This window comes from Mesoplodon bidens (genome assembly GCF_964165515.1).
Source record: "Mesoplodon bidens genome assembly, chromosome: 7".
NCBI lineage: Eukaryota > Metazoa > Chordata > Mammalia > Artiodactyla > Ziphiidae > Mesoplodon > Mesoplodon bidens.
The window spans coordinates 71,835,803-71,844,236 of record NC_138164.1 but is presented as its reverse complement, the minus strand read 5'-3'; the positions used below and the strand labels follow the sequence as shown (position 1 = coordinate 71,844,236).

Sequence of the window (8,434 nt, the reverse complement as noted above, 5' to 3'; positions counted from 1 at the left end):
ACTGTCAGCCTTCATCATTGATTTGGATCACTGAATAGGCAATCTACATAGGTCATTCAGATCCAAAGTGGAGAAACTCTCTGAAATGAAAACATACTTTTCCCCTGCAGACATGCTGCTTACATAACCAGACCTCCAGCAAGGCTCAGTCTTTGTGGCTGAGACTTTTCTTTTCTAGCCATGCATGTTCATCTCTGCACCCTAATAGATTCTAGTATTCATGCATGCAAATATACTACAATACTTTTTAACTGAAAATCACAAAGGTGACACATCAAAAAGATTTAATATATTAAGACACGGTAATATATTAAGTGATATCTTCTCAGATATGAAAGTATTGAGAATAATTCTATACGCTACATACCAAAATATTTCATTATACCATCACAGGTCACAGAAACTTATCAGCTAGGAAAAAAATTTGCTTTCTTTTGTTTCAGATGCAGAATTGAATTTTTATATTATTTTGTATTTTAGAATTAGAATGTTTAAATTGAATGTTGCACAAAAACATAGCATGTTGTCAAGTGTTTCATTTTATAATAACTTAGTATTTAACAAAAACTTTTACAATAAAATATTTTATTTAAAAGCTAAAACAACATTAATTTCTAATTTTCTTTCTGAGTCATATAGAAGAGATCAAGAGTTATGGTTCCCACCTATGGTACCCATCTGGTGCTGGAGGAAAAATGACCTCATCTTGCTCAATTACTTCAGTTACCTGGCTCTAATGTTTTCAACTCTCTGACCAATGTACAATTAGTTACCTAACTGCAGCTCACGGCAGACGATTTTAATAAAATATGAGTGAAAATGTAGATCCATTAAGCACAAATGATTCGTGCATAAACTATATTAAGATTCATTGTTTCACACACTTTACAGAAAATTAGTAAGCCAATTGGATTGCCTGCTTAATAGCTGCCTTTTTGCAATGAGCTAATGACATTACCTCAAAATGTACTTTTGCATTAATGTACTACAAACAATGGGCATTTTAATAAACATTTACAAGGATTTACAGTTCCTGACCACCTAGAGGAGTTCTATCTCAGCATGTCTTCTTTTTTTTTTTTTGATGTGGGCCATTTTTTTAAAGACTTTATTGAATCTGTTACAATATTGCTTCTGTTTTATGTTTTGGTTTTCTGGCCCTGAGGCATGTGGGATCTTAGCTCCCCAACCAGGGACTGAACCCTCACCCTCTGCAATGGAAGGTGAAGTCTTAACCACTGGATTTCCAGGGAAGTCCTGGATTTCTATCTCAGTAAAAGGTGAGAATTCTAGAAAAATAGTCACAAAGTAACGTAATTATCTTCCAGGAAGATTTCACTTAAAATAATTCCTGACAGACACCTAATCGGCTTTGTCAGTAATTTCAAACATCTATTTAGTGCCTGTTCTCTGCGTGCCAATTTTCCTGGCCCTTGGTTATAAAACGTAGAAGAGGTGAGATCTCTACTCAGACTGATAGGAAGAAAGAAGCATACTCCAGCAGAACCTAAAAAAAAAAAAGAGCAACTTAAAAAGGCTTGAGAAAACCATACAAGTAATGAATCCTAGAGAGATCTTCGCCCAGGGCATGACCTTTTGTGCGTGTCTGTTTTTCCTCTCCCAACTCTGTTTGGGCATCAATAACACACACTATATAGTGAGGGCAGGTGAGGAGGGTGGGTTTGAAGGACTCAGATATCCAGCCTTTTCAAAGACTATTTCATAATCATTTTCTGTCAGAAAATGTTTCAAAAAATATTCCCCAAATGCTTCTCAGTGAAAAGTAAGAAGTCTATTTAGTAAAAAGGGACATATAGTAGCCATCTTCTTCAAATGAGCTGTTATCCCATAATGCTTTACTTGACTTTGCAAAATTACCCAAAAAACAAGGAGTGTGTTCCTTCCTGCACAGTCTCAGGATCCTGGCTCAATACCTAGAAAGCTCCTAATGACTTTTTTTATGACTTTGTGGAGCCATGAAGATCCAGAAGCCTCCTAATGACTCCTTTCAAATTTTGTGGAGGCTGGGAGGGATGGCAATTCTGCCCTAATACCTTTCCAGACGTTTGAAATGGATCCTGATGTTTGTTAGCTAATGTTTTATATAAATGTAGATTAAAATGGAAGATGTTTACTTAATAGCATTAGTAATGACAAAAGTTCTGAATAAGATTCCATCAGGGGTTGACAGCACGATTTAGTTAAAAGGTCTCTGTATGGGTGCCGGAAGTCTTAAAGTCTAGTCATGGCTTTGCCATTAACAAGCTATAACGTTATGTAAATCTAACAACAACAACAATAATAATGCAGTACTTCCAAGAGCCTTTGTTAAAGAGCAATCTAACTTAAAAGGCACACATCTAACTATCAAGGCACTCATCTTCAACAAAACATAACTCCTTAAATACTGAATAGTAACTACTTCAGCAACTCGTATCTTTGGGAATTCAAACACAGATGTTGGCACATAGGTCAGCATCTCCCATGGGCACAAACTAGATGTTCAATAAATGTCTGATGTGAATGACTGACTGGCAAATAATGCATACTCACTCTCTTTCCTAGTGGCCCTATTTATTTGCTCATAACGTTGTATATACCCTGAATTTGGAAAGTAAAATAACTTTTAAACTCAAATTCTCAATTCGGCTAGAACATATTTTCAATACAATTGAAAACATTTTAGAAATGCTCTCCAGCACATGTTAAAAAAAAAACAAAAAAAAAAACCTGAATGCATTTAAAGCCTCTTAGTAGTGATATCACCTAACAGTTAGTTTTACAAAATTTCAGACCCATCTCTTTTTGTATAGATTACGTATATATAGCCCCAAACCGCTTTAAAATGTAAGATAGAGCCAGTTTGGAGATATGATAAATAACTATACATTCAAATCAAGGTATTTAAAAATATCTAGATGGATGACATTTTCAACTTTCACTTGCATGACTGACAATGTGCATTACATTAGCATGTATTTTCTTTACCAATACAAATCCTTTGGTTAGTGGCACATTTTTGAACTACAGATCTCAAATTATATTGGATTCTTAGCTTAAAAATTGGTGTCTTTTGATCCAGAATTGCTAATAACAAATAGTTGGAAATGCAGTATATTATAATAACTTTTCTAGCAACCAGAACTACATTTTTTTTTTTTTTTTTTTTTTTTTTTTTGCGGTAGGCGGGCCTCTCACTGTTGTGGCCTCTCCCCCTGCAGAGCACAGGCTCCGGACGCGCAGGCCCAGCAGCCATGGCTCACGGGCCCAGCCGCTCCGCGGCATGTGGGATCTTCCCAGACCGGGGCACGAACCCGTGTCCCCTGCATCGGCAGGCGGACTCTCAACCACTGCGCCACCAGGGAAGCCCTGGAACTACATTTTTTTCAACTCCTACTGTCCTTCAATTTTAGAAGTGTCAAAAAACAAAAGAAACATAACTGTGAAGAGAAGATTGTAAGGATAATGGAAATACATGCAGTACCTTTACACTCTGTTGGTGGAGGAGAACAAAAAGCCTTCTCTCCTTCAAAGAGCAGCGGTGAATAAAGACGACCAACTGGGGCTGGGTCTTGGGGCTGGTGGAAAGGAAATCCATGAGCAATTATTACACACTGATAAACACCCAGTCTTATTATTTTCCTTCTCTGCCTTCACAGAAACCTTTTCTTCCATCTCAGATGGGACATCTCCTCCCACCTCCTAACGGTTTCCTCAAGTCTCTCCACCCAGAAGAGCATTATGGGGTAAGAAGGGGAATGAGGAAACAAATAGGCCGCTATACAAATCTAGCAAGTTAATAAAAGAAAGAAACCAAGTGTCCTGTTTAGAAGGATGCTGCCAGCAGCCAGGGCAAAAAGCCGAAACCAGCCTATGGATTGGGTGGGTGAGGGTGAAAGGCCATCAAGCCCACACGGAGCACTTATAGGGTACCTTTAGTGGGAGGGGTTCTGTGCTGGTATGGAGAAAGGTTCCAGGGTTTGCGGGGTACTCATTCTAAAGGCATTCACCAGGGCTTCCCTGGTGGCGCAGTGGTTGAGAGTCCGCCTGCCGATGCAGGGGACACGGGTTCGTTCCCCGGTCTGGGAAGATCCCACATGCCGCGGAGCGGCTGGGCCCGTGAGCCATGGCCGCTGAGCCTGCGCGTCTGGAGCCTGTGCTCCGCAACAGGAGAGGCCACAACAGTGAGAGGCCCGCGTACCGCAAAAAAAAAAAAAAAAAAAGGCATTCAGATGGGGAATTCAGTGAGAAGAGCACTAAGAAGATGAGTCTAGACCTAGCTCCTCCACCAGTGAATTTTATAACCTCGGACAGGTCTCTAACCCCCTCTGACCCTCAGTTTCTCTTCCATTTTTCCTACTTCCTGTCGGAGTTATTAATGAGGCTCCAATGCTTTGGGAAAATTGTCAAGTGATAAAGCCCCATACAAATGGAAGGCATTAGTTTACTGAGCATCTACTGTGTGCTAGAGACTGTGAGGGCAAACCTGAATCAAATTCAGATCTGAAAATCTAGAAAGGCAAATAAGCAATGTATCCAGGGGTTCTATGGCAAAGCGGAAAAAGAGATGGGTTAATACTCCGATCAGATCAAAAGTTCTTCCTCCCTCTGTGTCTCCTGGGTGAAAAGGAGGGGGTCGGCCTATGAGAATCCTTCTCAGCAGCTCCTAACCGCCCAGAACTTCGCCCGGGGCGGGACCCCAGAAGGTTGGGACCCCAGGACCATTTTGTGGCCGAGTAAGCAGCAGGGCCGTTGGGGTGGGGCGGAGATGCTCGTAAAGTCTTAAGTGTCAGACTGGAAGGAGTCGGGGCAGAGCGAGGAGGCTAGGCAGCCTTCTGACCTCCCCTCGACGGCTTCCAGGTGCGGATACACAGTAACGGTTCCGGAGGTAGCACTTGCGTCAGGCCGGCGGACCAGGCCCACTCACTCCACAGCCGTCGCCGCGGCGCCCTCCGTTTCCAAGGCGACCGGCGAGCTAGGGCCTCCCCTGCCCACCACCAAACATCCGCGAGCGGCGGGCCAGGCGCGCCACCTGGTGGCAGCAAGGGGAACAATCAGGCCGAGGTCCCGCGCTGCCTCCCTGCGGGTACCGCGCCCTCCCACCTTCTTCCCGCGAGGTTGTCACCGCCGCAAGCCACCCAGTTTACTCCACAAGACGCGCTCGCCCACCTTGCCTCCCTCTAGTGGCAAACCGGGAAGTGGTGAGAAGTGTAGAGACTTGACGTCCGGGCTCTGTGTTGTGACCGTAAGCGGCTCACTTGTTTCTTCCCCTGTAAAATGAGACGTCAGGACTGGTCTGTGGTTTTCAAGCAGCGCGTAGCATCCTACGATGTTGGGACGTGTGCGCGTAACGGGGATTCGGCGCGCCTCCGCCACCCCTATCCGACCCTTCCACCTGGGCAGCTTTTCTCCTGTCTACTTTTGTTTTGTGTAAGAGTTCTTTTAACTCCAAACAGAAGTGCAAACCCCTGGACTAAATGCTTGTAAGGTAACTTACAGCTTTAAAAGTCCTTGATCCGGCTTGTTTTCTTTCTCGTTTTACTTTTTTGCTTCTAAACCTTAAGAAAACCAGTATGGATTTTGTCTCTCCCTCTCTTTCTACTTTTGGCAGCTCTCTCCTAATTCAGGAGGAAAAAATATCACACACCTACAACCTTTAACGTTCCTCTTTTCCTCATCTGCGTTCGTTCTCATTCTCTGCCTCAAGACAATTTTCTTACATCCTGAGAGCACTTAGAGTCAATTATTCATCCTTTTGTCCCCAGTAGACAAAAATTAGCTGCTCTCTTGGGCCTCCACTCTCTGCATAAGTCTCCTGTTTGGCATTCTTGAATTTGATTTAAAAAAATACATTTTCATATGTTTTATGATTAATGCTGTTACATTAATACATATTAAGAACTTAAGGAAGGGAACTGAAGCAGTGAATAAAAATATTAATTACCTTTGGTTAAGGTAGTTTTTCTCATCAATAAAAAGTCATCCAAAACCTAGCCAGTTTGAGGTCATTTATGTCTCCTACCTCATTCGAACCGCCCTTTATTCTATTACTGTTATATATTTCTTTAGTGTCAATTATAATAACAACAGGTGGGGATATGGGGTAAAATTATTGAATAGAGTTCAATACAAGAGGGACCAAAAAATCTATCACACAAATTTTTTAAAGCATGGGGATTTTTTTGTTGCTGTTCAATGGAAAAACAATTTTGTGATTCTTCAGTACTTTGAATTCATTCCTAAATCACTTTCTATAAATCTTAGGCCAGCTTCTTTTGCTAGAGCCTGGGCCCATGGTCAAAAATGTACTTTTACCCTATCATTTATCTCTTGTGCAGTTTTTCTTATGGTGTTTGCCAGTTTGTGGTCAAACAGTGAAGCCAGATAAAAACCATTTGCTGAGTTTCCTCATTTGACCTTGATTTTCTGTTAGCCTTGCCATGTTGAATGAGGCAGAAATAGAGGCAGGAGAGTTTCTGTGGTAGAAAAAGCCAAATATGTTGTCTGATTTTGGCAAACACACAAAGAACTTGTTTGGTATGTTCTGTTGCTAAGCATTTTATACTTTAAAACCTATTTTCATTACCTCTGCAAATAGACCATAAGGCAATCAACTAAATGTATTAATATTAAATCTCACAATAATTTTTAGGAACACAAGCTAGTGATTAACCCATTGGCTTTGTAAACCAGTTCAAACTTCTAGTAAATCAGAGCTTTTACTGACAGCAAAGTTACTTTTTTTTTTTTTTTGCGGTACGCTGGCCTCTCACTGTTGTGGCCTCTCCCGTTGCAGAGCACAGGCTCGGGACACACAGGTTCAGCGGCCATGGCTCATGGGCCCAGCCGCTCCGTGGCACATGGGATCCTCCCGGACCGGGGCACAAACCCGCGTCCCCTGCATCGGCAGGCAGACTTTCAACCACTGTGCCACCAGGGAAGCCCCAAAGTTACTTTTGAGAAATATAAAAGCCCTGCTATAACTTCTTATCCAAAAACTTTGTTCCTGACAAATTTGAAACAGTTAAATTGGTGTTTTGCCAAAAAAAAAAAAAAGTCATAAAGTAAAATATTCGCTTGAGGGGAAAAGTTTACATCACCTTTAAGCAGGCATGGTGACAAACTCATAGAGGAGATTATGTTTTGACCCATCATCAACAGCATGATGAGTCTCAAAAGAACTTAGCTAAGTGAAAAAGCCGAGTGTGAGAAATTATATACTATGTCACATGAAATTGTAGAAAATCCTGAAAGCAGATCACTGGTTGCCTAGTGCTGATGGGGGGAATGAGGGGATTGACTACAAGGGGGCAGGAGGGAACTTTTTAGGATGAAGGAAATGTTCTATAACTTGATTGCAGTGGTGGTTACAGGGTGTATGTATTTGTTAAAACTCATCAAATTGTCTTTAAATGGGTGCATTCTGTTGTATATAAATTATATGTTTAAAAGTTAATTTTAAAAATAGCTAAAGTTATTTGACAACTCCTCTCATCAAGAGATGGGGTCTCTGTTTCCTCTTCTTGAATCTGGGTGGTCTTTATGACTGCTTCAACCAAGAGAGTATGGCAGAAATGACTCTATGTTACTTCCAAGGCTAGGTCATAAAAGCTCATGCAGCTTCTTCCAGGTTCTTTTGGGATACGTGCTCTGAGAGAGGCCAGCTGCCACGTAAAAAGTCTACTTTGAGACGACCATGCTAGAGAGAGCACGTGTAGGCTCTGTGGTTAACCGAATGAGTCCTGCCTTCCAGCCCACAAAGTGCCAGGCCTGTGAGTGAAACCACCTTGGATCCTCCCAACCGGCCCATGCATCAGCTGAGTATTGCTGAGTTGATCTCAGTTGATGCCACAAGGAGCAAGAGATCACCAGTTACTAACCTACAGAATCTGAGATTCGGTTGTTTTAAGCCACTGAGCTTTGATAGTGCATTAGTTGTCCATCGGTATATGACAAATTACCCCAACGTTTAGTGATTCAAGACAACAATAATCACTTATTATCTCACGGTTTCTATGCATCAGGAATTTAGGAGCAAGTTGACTGGGCAGTTCTAACTTGGGGTATCTCATGAGGGCAGATGTTGGACAGATTCTGTCTCTGCCTGAAGGAGCTTTCAGTCTAGGAAGAGGGAGGGGCAGACAAATTAATAGGCAACCACAACAGAGCTGGATAACCCCTGGAACAGGGGTAAAAGCAGAGTGCTAAGGGAAAACCGAGCCCAGCCTTGAGGGTCAAGGAAAAATTCCTAGAGGAAGTGAGGTCTAAACTGAGTCTTGACGGTGAGCAGGAATGAGTCAGTTTGGAGGGTGTGAGAGGGGCTGGGACAGAGGCATGGGCATGTACAAAGGCCTAAAGGTGAAAATGAACATGACGAGTTTCTCATGGAGCTGAAAGAAATTTACTACGTTAGATCATAGGGTCCCAGAGAGAA

The 8,434-nt window shown here is 42.1% G+C and overlaps 1 long non-coding RNA gene across 1 annotated transcript; it reads left to right on the top strand.

Moving 5' to 3' along the window:
- Nucleotides 1-1,058: 1,058 nt before the first annotated feature.
- Nucleotides 1,059-3,728, top strand: LOC308619698. Its single transcript, XR_014016217.1, has 3 exons — nucleotides 1,059-1,280; nucleotides 3,414-3,541; nucleotides 3,660-3,728. It is a non-coding gene; the product is annotated as an uncharacterized lncRNA (long non-coding RNA).
- The last annotated feature ends 4,706 nt before the right edge of the window (nucleotides 3,729-8,434 follow it).